This window comes from Prionailurus viverrinus, unplaced genomic scaffold (assembly GCF_022837055.1).
Source record: "Prionailurus viverrinus isolate Anna unplaced genomic scaffold, UM_Priviv_1.0 scaffold_52, whole genome shotgun sequence".
NCBI classification, from domain to species: domain Eukaryota; kingdom Metazoa; phylum Chordata; class Mammalia; order Carnivora; family Felidae; genus Prionailurus; species Prionailurus viverrinus.
This window is the reverse complement of record NW_025927615.1, coordinates 489,775-506,006: the sequence shown is the minus strand read 5'-3', so window position 1 is coordinate 506,006 and position 16,232 is coordinate 489,775.

The following is a 16,232-nucleotide window of genomic DNA, read 5'->3' as shown; positions in this document are numbered from 1 at the left end:
TTCCAAGGTCGGACAGCATCACGCGCCTGGGGTCCAGAAGCGGTGCAGGCTGACTCGGCATGGAACTTGGAATCTCACCATGTCGTTTCCCAGGCCCGGCTGCAGCTCAAGAGAGGATTCCGGAGGCCTCCTCGACCAGGGGCTTATCGACGTGTGTGGCCTTGACAGCCAAAGAGGGTCCCTGACCGGCACGGTCCCTTGTGCCCTCAACTCAGCCCTTCGGGAAGACCACTGCCCGGCTGTGGGTTCGGCGCCTGGAACCTCCTGGGACCTAACCCTAACCCTAACCCTACCCAGAAAAAGGACCCTCCACCGAAACCTAAGCCAGGCTCGATCCCTATTCCTGCATTTGAGCTGCCGTCTGGCATGGGCCCTCATTTCAGGCCTCGAAGGAGATCACCAGACCGGAGTCACTTCGGCCCTGGTGACGTCCCTGGACTGAACCCTAACCCTAGATAAGGCTCTCTCCGCATGGGGACCCAATTCCAAGGTAGGACAGCATCACGAGCCTGGGGTCCAGAAGCGGGGCAGGCTGACTTGCCAAGGAACCTGGAAGCTCACCATGTCGTTTCCCAGGCCCGGCTGCAGCTCCAGAGAGGATTCCGGAGGCCTCCTCGACCAGGGGCTTATTGCCATGTGTGGTCTTGGCAGCCAAAGAGGGACCCTGACCGGCACCGTCCCTTGTGCCCTCAACTCACCCTTCGGGGAGACCACTGCCCTGCTGTGAGTTCAGCGCCTGGAACCTCCTGGGACCTAACCCTAACCCTAACCCTACCCCGAACCAGGACCCTCCACCGAAACCTAAGCCTGCCTCGACATCTAATCCTGCATTTGAGCCGCCTCCTGGCATGGGCCCTCACTTCAGCCCTCGAGGAAGATCACGAGACCGTAGTCGCTTCGGCCCTGGCGACGTCCCTGGACCGAACCCTAACATTAGCTAAAGCTCTCTCCTCATGGGGACCCAATTCCAAGGTCGGACAGCATCACGCGCCTGGGGTCCAGAAGCAGTGCAGGCTGACTCGGCATAGAACTTGGAATCTCACCATGTCGTTTCCCAGGCCCGGCTGCAGCTCCCAAGAGGATTCCGGAGGTCTCCTCGACCAGGGGCTTATCGACGTGTGTGGCCTTGACAGCCAAAGAGGGTCCCTGACCGGCAAGGTCCCTTGTGCCCTCAAATCAGCCCTTTGGGGAGACCACTGCCCGGCTGTGGGTTCGGCGCCTGGAACCTCCTGGGACCTAACCCTAACCCTAACCCTACCCCGAACCAGGACCCTCCACCGAAACCTAAGCCAGCCTCGATCCCTATTCCTGCATTTGAGCCGCCGTCTGGCATGGGCCCTCATTTCAGGCCTTGAGGGAGATCACCAGACCAGAGTCGCTTCGGCCCTGGCGACGTCCCTGGACCGAACCATAACCCTAGATAAGGCTCTCTATGCATGGGGACCCAATTACAAGGTAGGACAGCATCACGAGCCTGGGGTCCAGAAGCGGGGCAGGCTGACTTGCCAAGGAACCTGGAAGCTCACCATGTCGTTTCCCAGGCCCGGCTGCAGCTCCCGAGAGGATTCCGGAGGCCTCCTCGACCAGGGGCTTATCGACGTGTGTGGCCTTGGCAGCCAAATAGGGATCCTGACCGGCACCGTCCTTTGTGCCCACAACTAAGCCTTTCGGAAAGAACCCTGCCCTGCTGTGAGTTCTGCGTCTGGAACCTCTTGGGACCTAACCCTAACCCTAACCCTAACCCTTCCCCGAACCGTTACCCTCCACTGACACCTAAGCCTGCCTCGTTCCCTTATCCAGCATTTGAGCCGCCTTCTGACATGCGCCCTCACTTCAGCCCTCGAGGGAGATCACGAGAGCGGAGTCGCTTCGGCCCTGGCATCGTCCCTGGACCGAACCCTAACCCTAGCTAAGGCTCTCTCCTCTTGGGGACCCAATTTCAAGGTCGGACAGCATCACGCGCATAGGGAACAGAAGCGGTGCAGGCTGACTCGGCAAGGAACATGGAAGCTCACCATGTCGTTTCCCAGGCCCGGCTGCAGCTCCCGAGAGGATTCCGGAGGCCTCTTCGACCAGGGGCTTATCGACGTGTGTGGTCTGGCAGCCAAAGAGGGACCCTACCGGCACCGTCCCTTGTGCCTTCTACTCAGCCCTTTGGGGAGACCACTGCCCTGCTGTGAGTTCAGCGCCCGGAACCTCCTGGGTCCTACCCCTAAGCCTAAACCTAACCTGAACCGTTACCCTCCACCGAAACCTAAGCCAGCCTCAATCCCTATTCCTGCATCTGAGCCGCCGTCTGGCATGGGCCCTCATTTCAGGCCTCTAGGGAGATCACCAGACCGGAGTCGCTTCGGCCCTGGCGACGTTCCTGGACCGAACCCTAACCCTAGATAAGGCTCTCTATGCATGGGGACCCATTTACAAGGTAGGACAGCATCACGAGCCTGGGGTCCAGAAGCGGGGCAGGCTGACTTGCCAAGGAACATGGAAGCTCACCATGTCGTTTCCCAGGCCCGGCTGCAGCTCCCGAGAGGATTCCGGAGGCCTCCTCGACCAGGGGCTTATCGAAGTGTGTGGCCTTGGCAGCCAAAGAGGGATGCTGACCGGCACCGTCCTTTGTGCCCGCAACTAAGCCCTTCGGAAAGAACACTGCCCGGCTGTGAGTTCTGCGTCTGGAACCTCTTGGGACCTAACCCTAACCCTAACCCTTCCCCGAACCGTTACCCTCCACTGACACCTAAGCCTGCCTCATTACCTTATCCTGCATTTGAGCCGCCTTCTGATATGGGCCCTCACTTCAGCCCTCGAAGGAGATCACAAAATCGGAGTCGCTTCGGCCCTTGCGTCGTCCCTGGACCGAACCCTAACCCTAGCTAAAGCTCTCTCCTCATGGGGACTCAATTCCAATGTCGGACAGCATCACGCGCATAGGGAACAGAAGAGGTGCAGGCTGACTCGGCAAGGAACCTGGAAGCTCACCATGTCGTTTCCCAGGCCCGGCTGCAGCTCCCGAGAGGATTCCGGAGGCCTCCTCGACCAGGGGCTTTTCGACGTGTGTGGTCTTGGCAGCCAAAGAGGGACCCTGACCGGCACCGTCCCTTGTGCCCTCAACTCAGCCCTTCGGGGAGACCACTGCCCTGCTGTGAGTTCAGCGCCTCGAACGTCCTGGGACCTAACCCTAACCCTAACCCTAACACGAACCAGGACCATCCCTGGGAACCTAAGCCTGCCTCGACACCTAATCCTGCATTTGAGCCGCCTCCTGGCATGGGCCTTCACTTCAGCCCTCGAGGGAGATCACGAGACCAGAGTCGCTTCGGCCATGGCGACGTCCCTGGACCGAACCCTAACCCTAGCTAAAGCTCTCTCCTCATGGGGACCCAATTCCAAGGTCGGACAGCATCACGCGCCTGGGGTCCAGAAGCAGTGCAGGCTGACTCGGCATGGAACTTGGAATCTCACCATGTCGTTTCCCAGGCCCGGCTGCAGCTCCCGAGAGGATTCCGGAGGTCTCCTCGACCAGGGGCTTATCGACGTGTGTGGCCTTGACAGCCATAGAGGGACCCTGACCGGCACGGTCCCTTGTGCCCTCAACTCAGCCCTTCGGGGAGACCACTGCCCTGCTGTGGGTTCGGCGCCTGGAACCTCCTGGTACCTAACCCTAACCCTAACCCTACCCCGAACCAGGACCCTCCACCGAAACCTAAGCCTGCCTCATTCCCTTATCCTGCATTTGAGCCGCCTTCTGATATGGGCCCTCACTTCAGCCCTCGAAGGAGATCACAAAACCGGAGTCGCTTCGGCCCTTGCGTCGTCCCTGGACCGAACCCTAACCCTAGCTAAGGCTCTCTCCTCATGGGGACCCAATTCCAATGTCGGACAGCATCACGCGCATAGGGAACAGAAGCGGTGCAGGCTGACTCGGCAAGGAACCTGGAAGCTCACCATGTCGTTTCCCAGGCCCGGCTGCAGCTCCCGAGAGGATTCCGGAGGCCTCCTCGACCAGGGGCTTTTCGACGTGTGTGGTCTTGGCAGCCAAAGAGGGACCCTGACCGGCACCGCCCCTTGTGCCCTCAACTCAGCCCTTCGGGGAGACCACTGCCCTGCTGTGAGTTCAGCGCCTGGAACGTCCTGGGACCTAACCCTAACCCTAACCCTACCACGAACCAGGACCATCCCTGGGAACCTAAGCCTGCCTCGACCCCTAATCCTGCATTTGAGCCGCCTCCTGGCATGGGCCCTCACTTCAGCCCTCGAGGGAGATCACGAGACCAGAGTCGCTTCGGCCCTGGCGACGTCCCTGGACTGAACCCTAACCCTAGCTAAGGCTCTCTCCTCATGGGGACCCAATTCCAAGGTCGGACAGCATCACGGGCCTGGGGTCCAGAAGCGGTGCAGGCTGACTCGGCATGGAACTTGGAATCTCACCATGTCGTTTCCCAGGCCCGGCTGCAGCTCCAGAGAGGATTCCGGAGGCCTCCTCGACCAGGGGCTTATCGACGTGTGTGGCCTTGACAGCCAAAGAGGGACCCTGACCGGCACGGTCCCTTGTGCCCTCAACTCAGCCCTTCGGGGAGACCACTGCCCTGCTGTGGGTTCGGCGCCTGGAACCTCCTGGGACCTAACCCTAACCCTAACCCTACCCAGAAAAAGGACCCTCCACCGAAACCTAAGCCAGGCTCTATCCCTATACCTGCATTTGAGCTGCCGTCTGGCATGGGCCCTCATTTCAGGCCTCGAAGGAGATCACCAGACCGGAGTCACTTCGGCCCTGGTGACGTCCCTGGACTGAACCCTAACCCTAGATAAGGCTCTCTCAGCATGGGGACCCAATTCCAAGGTAGGACAGCATCACGAGCCTGGGGTCCAGAAGCGGGGCAGGCTGACTTGCCAAGGAACCTGGAAGCTCACCATGTCGTTTCCCAGGCCCGGCTGCAGCTCCTGAGAGGATTCCGGAGGCCTCCTCGACCAGGGGCTTATTGCCATGTGTGGTCTTGGCAGCCAAAGAGGGACCCTGACCGGCACCGTCCCTTGTGCCCTCAACTCAGCCCTTCGGGGAGACCACTGCCCTGCTGTGAGTTCAGCGCCTGGAACCTCCTGGGACCTAACCCTAACCCTAACCCTACCCCGAACCAGGACCCTCCACCGAAACCTAAGCCTGCCTCGACACCTAATCCTGCATTTGAGCCGCCTCCTGGCATGGGCCCTCACTTCAGCCCTCGAGGGAGATCACGAGACCAGAGTCGCTTCGGCCCTGGCGACGTCCCTGGACCGAACCCTAACCCTAGCTAAAGCTCTCTCCTCATGGGGACCCAATTCCAAGGTCGGACAGCATCACGCGCCTGGGGTCCAGAAGCAGTGCAGGCTGACTCGGCATGGAACTTGGAATCTCACCATGTCGTTTCCCAGGCCCGGCTGCAGCTCCCGAGAGGATTCCGGAGGTCTCCTCGACCAGGGGCTTATCGACGTGTGTGGCCTTGACAGCCATAGAGGGACCCTGACCGGCACGGTCCCTTGTGCCCTCAACTCAGCCCTTCGGGGAGACCACTGCCCTGCTGTGGGTTCGGCGCCTGGAACCTCCTGGGACCTAACCCTAACCCTAACCCTACCCCGAACCAGGACCCTCCACCGAAACCTAAGCCTGCCTCATTCCCTTATCCTGCATTTGAGCCGCCTTCTGATATGGGCCCTCACTTCAGCCCTCGAAGGAGATCACAAAACCGGAGTCGCTTCGGCCCTTGCGTCGTCCCTGGACCGAACCCTAACCCTAGCTAAGGCTCTCTCCTCATGGGGACCCAATTCCAATGTCGGACAGCATCACGCGCATAGGGAACAGAAGCGGTGCAGGCTGACTCGGCAAGGAACCTGGAAGCTCACCATGTCGTTTCCCAGGCCCGGCTGCAGCTCCCGAGAGGATTCCGGAGGCCTCCTCGACCAGGGGCTTTTCGACGTGTGTGGTCTTGGCAGCCAAAGAGGGACCCTGACCGGCACCGTCCCTTGTGCCCTCAACTCAGCCCTTCGGGGAGACCACTGCCCTGCTGTGAGTTCAGCGCCTGGAACGTCCTGGGACCTAACCCTAACCCTAACCCTACCACGAACCAGGACCATCCCTGGGAACCTAAGCCTGCCTCGACCCCTAATCCTGCATTTGAGCCGCCTCCTGGCATGGGCCCTCACTTCAGCCCTCGAGGGAGATCACGAGACCAGAGTCGCTTCGGCCCTGGCGACGTCCCTGGACTGAACCCTAACCCTAGCTAAGGCTCTCTCCTCATGGGGACCCAATTCCAAGGTGGGACAGCATCACGCGCCTGGGGTCCAGAAGCGGTGCAGGCTGACTCGGCATGGAACTTGGAATCTCACCATGTCGTTTCCCAGGCCCGGCTGCAGCTCAAGAGAGGATTCCGGAGGCCTCCTCGACCAGGGGCTTATCGACGTGTGTGGCCTTGACAGCCAAAGAGGGTCCCTGACCGGCACGGTCCCTTGTGCCCTCAACTCAGCCCTTCGGGAAGACCACTGCCCGGCTGTGGGTTCGGCGCCTGGAACCTCCTGGGACCTAACCCTAACCCTAACCCCACCCAGAAAAAGGACCCTCCACCGAAACCTAAGCCAGGCTCGATCTCTATTCCTGCATTTGAGATGCCGTCTGGCATGGGCCCTCATTTCAGGCCTCGAAGGAGATCAGCAGACCGGAGTCACTTCGGCCCTGGTGACGTCCCTGGACTGAACCCTAACCCTAGATAAGGCTCTCTCTGCATGGGGACCCATTCCAAGGTAGGACAGCATCACGAGCCTGGGGTCCAGAAGCGGGGAAGGCTGACTTGCCAAGGAACCTGGAAGCTCACCATGTCGTTTCCCAGGCCCGGCTGCAGCTCCGAAAGGATTTCGGAGGCCTCCTCGACCAGGGGCTTTTCGACGTGTGTGGTCTTGGCAGCCAAAGAGGGACCCTGACCGGCACCGTCCCTTGTGCCCTCAACTCAGCATTTCGGGGAGACCACTGCCCTGCTGTGAGTTCAGCGCCTGGAACCTCCTGGGACCTAACCCTAACCCTAACCCTACCACGAACCAGGACCATCCCCCGGAACCTAATCCTGCCTCGACACCTAATCCTGCATTTGAGCCGCCTCCTGGCATGGGCCCTCACTTCAGCCCTCGAGGGAGATCACGAGACCAGAGACGCTTCGGCCCTGGTGACGTCCCTGGACTGAACCCTAACCCTAGCTAAGGCTCTCTCCTCATGGGGACCCAATTCCAAGGTCGGACAGCATCACGCGCCTGGGGTCCAGAAGCGGTGCAGGCTGACTCGGCATGGAACGTGGAATCTCACCATGTCGTTTCCCAGGCCCGGCTGCAGCTCCAGAGAGGATTCCGGAGGCCTCCTCGACCAGGGGCTTATCGACGTGTGTGGCCTTGACAGCCAAAGAGGGACCCTGACCGGCACGGTCCCTTGTGCCCTCAACTCAGCCCTTCGGGGAGACCACTGCCCTGCTGTGGGTTCGGCGCCTGGAACCTCCTGGGACCTAACCCTAACCCTAACCCTACCCAGAAAAAGGACCCTCCACCGAAACCTAAGCCAGGCTCTATCCCTATACCTGCATTTGAGCTGCCGTCTGGCATGGGCCCTCATTTCAGGCCTCGAAGGAGATCACCAGACCGGAGTCACTTCGGCCCTGGTGACGTCCCTGGACTGAACCCTAACCCTAGATAAGGCTCTCTCAGCATGGGGACCCAATTCCAAGGTAGGACAGCATCACGAGCCTGGGGTCCAGAAGCGGGGCAGGCTGACTTGCCAAGGAACCTGGAAGCTCACCATGTCGTTTCCCAGGCCCGGCTGCAGCTCCTGAGAGGATTCCGGAGGCCTCCTCGACCAGGGGCTTATTGCCATGTGTGGTCTTGGCAGCCAAAGAGGGACCCTGACCGGCACCGTCCCTTGTGCCCTCAACTCAGCCCTTCGGGGAGACCACTGCCCTGCTGTGAGTTCAGCGCCTGGAACCTCCTGGGACCTAACCCTAACCCTAACCCTACCCCGAACCAGGACCCTCCACCGAAACCTAAGCCTGCCTCGACACCTAATCCTGCATTTGAGCCGCCTCCTGGCATGGGCCCTCACTTCAGCCCTCGAGGGAGATCACGAGACCAGAGTCGCTTCGGCCCTGGCGACGTCCCTGGACCGAACCCTAACCCTAGCTAAAGCTCTCTCCTCATGGGGACCCAATTCCAAGGTCGGACAGCATCACGCGCCTGGGGTCCAGAAGCAGTGCAGGCTGACTCGGCATGGAACTTGGAATCTCACCATGTCGTTTCCCAGGCCCGGCTGCAGCTCCCGAGAGGATTCCGGAGGTCTCCTCGACCAGGGGCTTATCGACGTGTGTGGCCTTGACAGCCATAGAGGGACCCTGACCGGCACGGTCCCTTGTGCCCTCAACTCAGCCCTTCGGGGAGACCACTGCCCTGCTGTGGGTTCGGCGCCTGGAACCTCCTGGGACCTAACCCTAACCCTAACCCTACCCCGAACCAGGACCCTCCACCGAAACCTAAGCCTGCCTCATTCCCTTATCCTGCATTTGAGCCGCCTTCTGATATGGGCCCTCACTTCAGCCCTCGAAGGAGATCACAAAACCGGAGTCGCTTCGGCCCTTGCGTCGTCCCTGGACCGAACCCTAACCCTAGCTAAGGCTCTCTCCTCATGGGGACCCAATTCCAATGTCGGACAGCATCACGCGCATAGGGAACAGAAGCGGTGCAGGCTGACTCGGCAAGGAACCTGGAAGCTCACCATGTCGTTTCCCAGGCCCGGCTGCAGCTCCCGAGAGGATTCCGGAGGCCTCCTCGACCAGGGGCTTTTCGACGTGTGTGGTCTTGGCAGCCAAAGAGGGACCCTGACCGGCACCGTCCCTTGTGCCCTCAACTCAGCCCTTCGGGGAGACCACTGCCCTGCTGTGAGTTCAGCGCCTGGAACGTCCTGGGACCTAACCCTAACCCTAACCCTACCACGAACCAGGACCATCCCTGGGAACCTAAGCCTGCCTCGACCCCTAATCCTGCATTTGAGCCGCCTCCTGGCATGGGCCCTCACTTCAGCCCTCGAGGGAGATCACGAGACCAGAGTCGCTTCGGCCCTGGCGACGTCCCTGGACTGAACCCTAACCCTAGCTAAGGCTCTCTCCTCATGGGGACCCAATTCCAAGGTGGGACAGCATCACGCGCCTGGGGTCCAGAAGCGGTGCAGGCTGACTCGGCATGGAACTTGGAATCTCACCATGTCGTTTCCCAGGCCCGGCTGCAGCTCAAGAGAGGATTCCGGAGGCCTCCTCGACCAGGGGCTTATCGACGTGTGTGGCCTTGACAGCCAAAGAGGGTCCCTGACCGGCACGGTCCCTTGTGCCCTCAACTCAGCCCTTCGGGAAGACCACTGCCCGGCTGTGGGTTCGGCGCCTGGAACCTCCTGGGACCTAACCCTAACCCTAACCCCACCCAGAAAAAGGACCCTCCACCGAAACCTAAGCCAGGCTCGATCTCTATTCCTGCATTTGAGATGCCGTCTGGCATGGGCCCTCATTTCAGGCCTCGAAGGAGATCAGCAGACCGGAGTCACTTCGGCCCTGGTGACGTCCCTGGACTGAACCCTAACCCTAGATAAGGCTCTCTCTGCATGGGGACCCATTCCAAGGTAGGACAGCATCACGAGCCTGGGGTCCAGAAGCGGGGAAGGCTGACTTGCCAAGGAACCTGGAAGCTCACCATGTCGTTTCCCAGGCCCGGCTGCAGCTCCGAAAGGATTTCGGAGGCCTCCTCGACCAGGGGCTTTTCGACGTGTGTGGTCTTGGCAGCCAAAGAGGGACCCTGACCGGCACCGTCCCTTGTGCCCTCAACTCAGCATTTCGGGGAGACCACTGCCCTGCTGTGAGTTCAGCGCCTGGAACCTCCTGGGACCTAACCCTAACCCTAACCCTACCACGAACCAGGACCATCCCCCGGAACCTAATCCTGCCTCGACACCTAATCCTGCATTTGAGCCGCCTCCTGGCATGGGCCCTCACTTCAGCCCTCGAGGGAGATCACGAGACCAGAGACGCTTCGGCCCTGGTGACGTCCCTGGACTGAACCCTAACCCTAGCTAAGGCTCTCTCCTCATGGGGACCCAATTCCAAGGTCGGACAGCATCACGCGCCTGGGGTCCAGAAGCGGTGCAGGCTGACTCGGCATGGAACGTGGAATCTCACCATGTCGTTTCCCAGGCCCGGCTGCAGCTCCAGAGATGACTCCGGAGGCCTCCTCGACCAGGGGCTTATCGACGTGTGTGGCTTTGACAGCCAAAGAGGGTCCCTGACCGGCACGGTACCTTGTGCCCTCAACTCAGCCCTTCGGGAAGACCACTGCCCGGCTGTGGCTTCGGCGCCTGGAACCTCCTGGGACCTAACCCTAACCCTAACCCTACCCAGAAAAAGGACCCTCCACCGAAACCTAAGCCAGGCTCGATCCCTATTCCTGCATTTGAGATGCCGTCTGGCATGGGCCCTCATTTCAGGCCTCGAAGGAGATCACCAGACCGGAGTCACCTCGGCCCTGGTGACGTCTCTGGACTGAACCCTAACCCTAGATAAGGCTCTCTCCGCATGGGGACCCAATTCCAAGGTAGGACAGCGTCACGAGCCTGGGGTCCAGAAGCGGGGCAGGCTGACTTGCCAAGGAACCTGGAAGCTCACCATGTCGTTTCCCAGGCCCGGCTGCAGCTCCTGAGAGGATTCCGGAGGCCTCCTCGACCAGGGGCTTATCGACGTGTGTGGCCTTGGCAGCCAAAGAGGGATCCTGACCGGCACCGTCTTTTGTGCCCGCCACTAAGCCCTTCGGGAAGAACACTGCCCTGCTGTGAGTTCGGCGTCTGGAACCTCTTGGAACCTAACCCTAACCCTAACCCTTCCCCGAACCGTTACCTCCACTGAAACCTAGCCTGCCTCGTTCCCTTATCTTGCATTTGAGCCGCCTTCTGGCATGGGCCCTCACTTCAGCCCTCGAGGGAGATCACGAGACCGGAGTCGCTACGGCCCTGGCATCGTCCCTGGACCGAACCCTAACCCTAGCTAAGGCTCTCTCCTGTTGGGGACCCAATTCCAAGGTCGGACAGCATCACGCGCATAGGGAACAGAAGCGGTGCAGGCTGACTCGGCAAGGAACATGGAAGCTCACCATGTCGTTTCCCAGGCCCGGCTGCAGCTCCCGACAGGCTTCCGGAGCCTCCTCGACCAGGGGCTTATCGACGTGTGTGGTCTTGGCAACCAAAGAGGGACCCTGACCGGCACCGTCCCTTGTGCCCTCAATTCAGCCCTTCGGGGAGACCACTGCCCTGCTGTGAGTTCAGCGCCTGGAACCTCCTGGGACCTAACCCTAACCCTAACCCTAACCCTAACCCTAACCCCCTGGGACCTAACCCTAACCCTAACCCTACCCCGAACCAGGACCCTCCACCGAAACCTAAGCCTGCCTCGACACCTAATCCTGCATTTGAGCCGCCTCCTGGCATGGACCCTCACTTCAGCCCTCGAGGGAGATCACGAGACCGGAGTCGCTTTAGCCCTGGCGACGTCCCTGGACCGAACCCTAACCATAGCTAAGGCTCTCTGCACATGGGGACACAATTCCAAGGTCGGACAGCATCATGCGCCTGGGGTCCAGAGGCGGTGCAGGCTGACTCGGCATGGACCTTGCAATCTCACCATGTCGTTTCCCAGGCCCGGCTGCAGCTCCCGAGAGGATTCCGGAGGCCTCCTCGACCAGGGTCTTATCGACGTGTGTGGCCTTCACAGCCAAAGAGGGACCCTGACCGGCACGGTCCCTTGTGCCCTCAACTCAGCCCTTCGGGGAGACCACTGCCCTGCTTTGGGAAAAGCGCCTGGAATCTCCTGGGACCTAACCCTAACCCTAACCCTACCCCGAACCAGGACCCTCCACCGAAACCTAAGCCAGCCTCGATCCCTATTCCTGCATTTGAGCCGCTTTCTGGAATGGGCCCTCACTTCAGTCCTCGAGGGAGATCACGAGACCCGAGTCGCTTCGGCCCTGGCGACGTCCCAGGACCGAACCCTAACCCTAGTTAAGGCTCTCTCCGCATGGGACCCAATTCCTACGTAGGACAGCATCACGAGCCTGGGGTCCAGAAGCGGTGCAGGCTGACTTGCCCAGAAACCTGGAAGCTCACCATGTCGTTTCCCAGGCCCGGCTGCAGCTCCCGAGAGGATTCCGGAGGCCTCCTCGACCAGGGGCTTATTGCCATGTGTGGTCTTGGCAGCCAAAGAGGGACCCTGACCGGCACCGTCCCTTGTGCCCTCAACTCAGCCCTTCGGGGAGACCACTGCCCTGCTGTGAGTTCAGCGCCTGGAACCTCCTGGGACCTAACCCTAACCCTAACCCTACCCCGAACCAGGACCCTCCACCGAAACCTAAGCCTGCCTCGACACCTAATCCTGCATTTGAGCCGCCTCCTGGCATGGGCCCTCACTTCAGCCCTCGAGGGAGATCACGAGACCGGAGTCGCTTCGGCCCTGGCGACGTCCCTGGACCGAACCCTAACCCTAGCTAAAGCTCTCTCCTCATGGGGACCCAATTCCAAGGTCGGACAGCATCAAGCGCCTGGGGTCCAGAAGCAGTGCAGGCTGACTCGGCATGGAACTTGGAATCTCACCATGTCGTTTCCCAGGCCCGGCTGCAGCTCCCGAGAGGATTCCGGAGGTCTCCTCGACCAGGGGCTTATCGACGTGTGTGCCCTTGACAGCCAAAGAGGGACCCTGACCGGCACGGTCCCTTGTGCCCTCAACTCAGCCCTTCGGGGAGACCACTGCCCTGCTGTGGGTTCGGCGCCTGGAACCTCCTGGGACCTAACCCTAACCCTAACCCTACCCCGAACCGTTACCCTCCACCGAAACGGAAGCCTGCCTCATTCCCTTATCCTGCATTTGAGCCGCCTTCAGATATGGGCCCTCACCTCAGCCCTCGAAGGAGATCACAAAACCGGAGTCGCTTCGGCCCTTGCGTCGTCCCTGGACCGAACCCTAACCCTAGCTAAGGCTCTCTCCTCATGGGGACCCAATTCCAATGTCGGACAGCATCACGCGCATAGGGAACAGAAGCGGTGCAGGCTGACTCGGCAAGGAACCTGGAAGCTCACCATGTCGTTTCCCAGGCCCGGCTGCAGCTCCGAGAGGATTTCGGAGGCCTCCTCGACCAGGGGCTTTTCGACGTGTGTGGTCTTGGCAGCCAAAGAGGGACCCTGACCGGCACCGTCCCTTGTGCCCTCAACTCAGCATTTCGGGGAGACCACTGCCCTGCTGTGAGTTCAGCGCCTGGAACCTCCTGGGACCTAACCCTAACCCTAACCCTACCACGAACCAGGACCATCCCCCGGAACCTAAGCCTGCCTCAACACCTAATACTGCATTTGAGCCGCTTCCTGGCATGGGGCCTCACTTCAGCATTCGAGGGAGATCACGAGACCAGAGTCGCTTCGGCCCTGGCGACGTCCCTGGACTGAACCCTAACCCTAGCTAAGGCTCTCTCCTCATGGGGACCCAATTCCAAGGTCGGACAGCATCACGCGCCTGGGGTCCAGAAGCGGTGCAGGCTGACTCGGCATGGAACTTGGAATCTCACCATGTCGTTTCCCAGGCCCGGCTGCAGCTTCAGAGAGGATTCCGGAGGCCTCCTCGACCAGGGGCTTATCGACGTGTGTGGCCTTGACAGCCAAAGAGGGTCTCTGAACGGCACGGTCCCTTGTGCCCTCAACTCAGCCCTTCGGGAAGACCACTGCCCGGCTGTGGGTTCGGCGCCTGGAACCTCCTGGGACCTAACCCTAACCCTAACCCTACCCAGAAAAAGGACCCTCCACCGAAACCTAAGCCAGGCTCGATCCCTATTCCTGCATTTGAGCTGCCGTCTGGCATGGGCCCTCATTTCAGGCCTCGAAGGAGATCACCAGACCGGAGTCACCTCGGCCCTGGTGACGTCGCTGGACTGAACCCTAACCCTAGATAAGGCTCTCTCCGCATGGGGACCCAATTCCAAGGTAGGACAGCGTCACGAGCCTGGGGTCCAGAAGCGGGGCAGGCTGACTTGCCAAGGAACCTGGAAGCTCACCATGTCGTTTCCCAGGCCCGGCTGCAGCTCCTGAGAGGATTCCGGAGGCCTCCTCGACCAGGGGCTTATCGACGTGTGTGGCCTTGGCAGCCAAAGAGGGATCCTGACCGGCACCATCTTTTGTGCCCGCCACTAAGCCCTTCGGGAAGAACACTGCCCTGCTGTGAGTTCGGCGTCTGGAACCTCTTGGAACCTAACCCTAACCCTAACCCTTCCCCGAACCGTTACCTCCACTGAAACCTAGCCTGCCTCGTTCCCTTATCTTGCATTTGAGCCGCCTTCTGGCATGGGCCCTCACTTCAGCCCTCGAGGGAGATCACGAGACCGGAGTCGCTACGGCCCTGGCATCGTCCCTGGACCGAACCCTAACCCTAGCTAAGGCTCTCTCCTGTTGGGGACCCAATTCCAAGGTCGGACAGCATCACGCGCATAGGGAACAGAAGCGGTGCAGGCTGACTCGGCAAGGAACATGGAAGCTCACCATGTCGTTTCCCAGGCCCGGCTGCAGCTCCCGACAGGCTTCCGGAGCCTCCTCGACCAGGGGCTTATCGACGTGTGTGGTCTTGGCAACCAAAGAGGGACCCTGACCGGCACCGTCCCTTGTGCCCTCAATTCAGCCCTTCGGGGAGACCACTGCCCTGCTGTGAGTTCAGCGCCTGGAACCTCCTGGGACCTAACCCTAACCCTAACCCTAACCCTAACCCTAACCCCCTGGGACCTAACCCTAACCCTAACCCTACCCCGAACCAGGACCCTCCACCGAAACCTAAGCCTGCCTCGACACCTAATCCTGCATTTGAGCCGCCTCCTGGCATGGACCCTCACTTCAGCCCTCGAGGGAGATCACGAGACCGGAGTCGCTTTAGCCCTGGCGACGTCCCTGGACCGAACCCTAACCATAGCTAAGGCTCTCTGCACATGGGGACACAATTCCAAGGTCGGACAGCATCATGCGCCTGGGGTCCACAGGCGGTGCAGGCTGACTCGGCATGGACCTTGCAATCTCACCATGTCGTTTCCCAGGCCCGGCTGCAGCTCCCGAGAGGATTCCGGAGGCCTCCTCGACCAGGGTCTTATCGACGTGTGTGGCCTTGACAGCCAAAGAGGGACCCTGACCGGCACGGTCCCTTGTGCCCTCAACTCAGCCCTTCGGGGAGACCACTGCCCTGCTTTGGGAAAAGCGCCTGGAACCTCCTGGGACCTAACCCTAACCCTAACCCTACCCCGAACCAGGACCCTCCACCGAAACCTAAGCCTGCCTCGACACCTAATCCTGCATTTGAGCCGCCTCCTGGCATGGGCCCTCACTTCAGCCCTCGAGGGAGATCACGAGACCAGAGTCGCTTCTGCCCTGGCGACGTCCCTGGACCGAACCCTAACCCTAGCTAAAGCTCTCTCCAATGGGGACCCAATTCCAAGGTCGGACAGCATCAAGCGCCTGGGGTCCAGAAGCAGTGCAGGCTGACTCGGCATGGAACTTGGAATCTCACCATGTCGTTTCCCAGGCCCGGCTGCAGCTCCCGAGAGGATTCCGGAGGTCTCCTCGACCAGGGGCTTATCGACGTGTGTGCCCTTGACAGCCAAAGAGGGACCCTGACCGGCACGGTCCCTTGTGCCCTCAACTCAGCCCTTCGGGGAGACCACTGCCCTGCTGTGGGTTCGGCGCCTGGAACCTCCTGGGACCTAACCCTAACCCTAACCCTACCCCGAACCGTTACCCTCCACCGAAACGGAAGCCTGCCTCATTCCCTTATCCTGCATTTGAGCCGCCTTCAGATATGGGCCCTCACCTCAGCCCTCGAAGGAGATCACAAAACCGGAGTCGCTTCGGCCCTTGCGTCGTCCCTGGACCGAACCCTAACCCTAGCTAAGGCTCTCTCCTCATGGGGACCCAATTCCAATGTCGGACAGCATCACGCGCATAGGGAACAGAAACGGTGCAGGCTGACTCGGCAAGGAACCTGGAAGCTCACCATGTCGTTTCCCAGGCCCGGCTGCAGCTCCGAGAGGATTTCGGAGGCCTCCTCGACCAGGGGCTTTTCGACGTGTGTGGTCTTGGCAGCCAAAGAGGGACCCTGACCGGCACCGTCCCTTGTGCCCTCAACTCA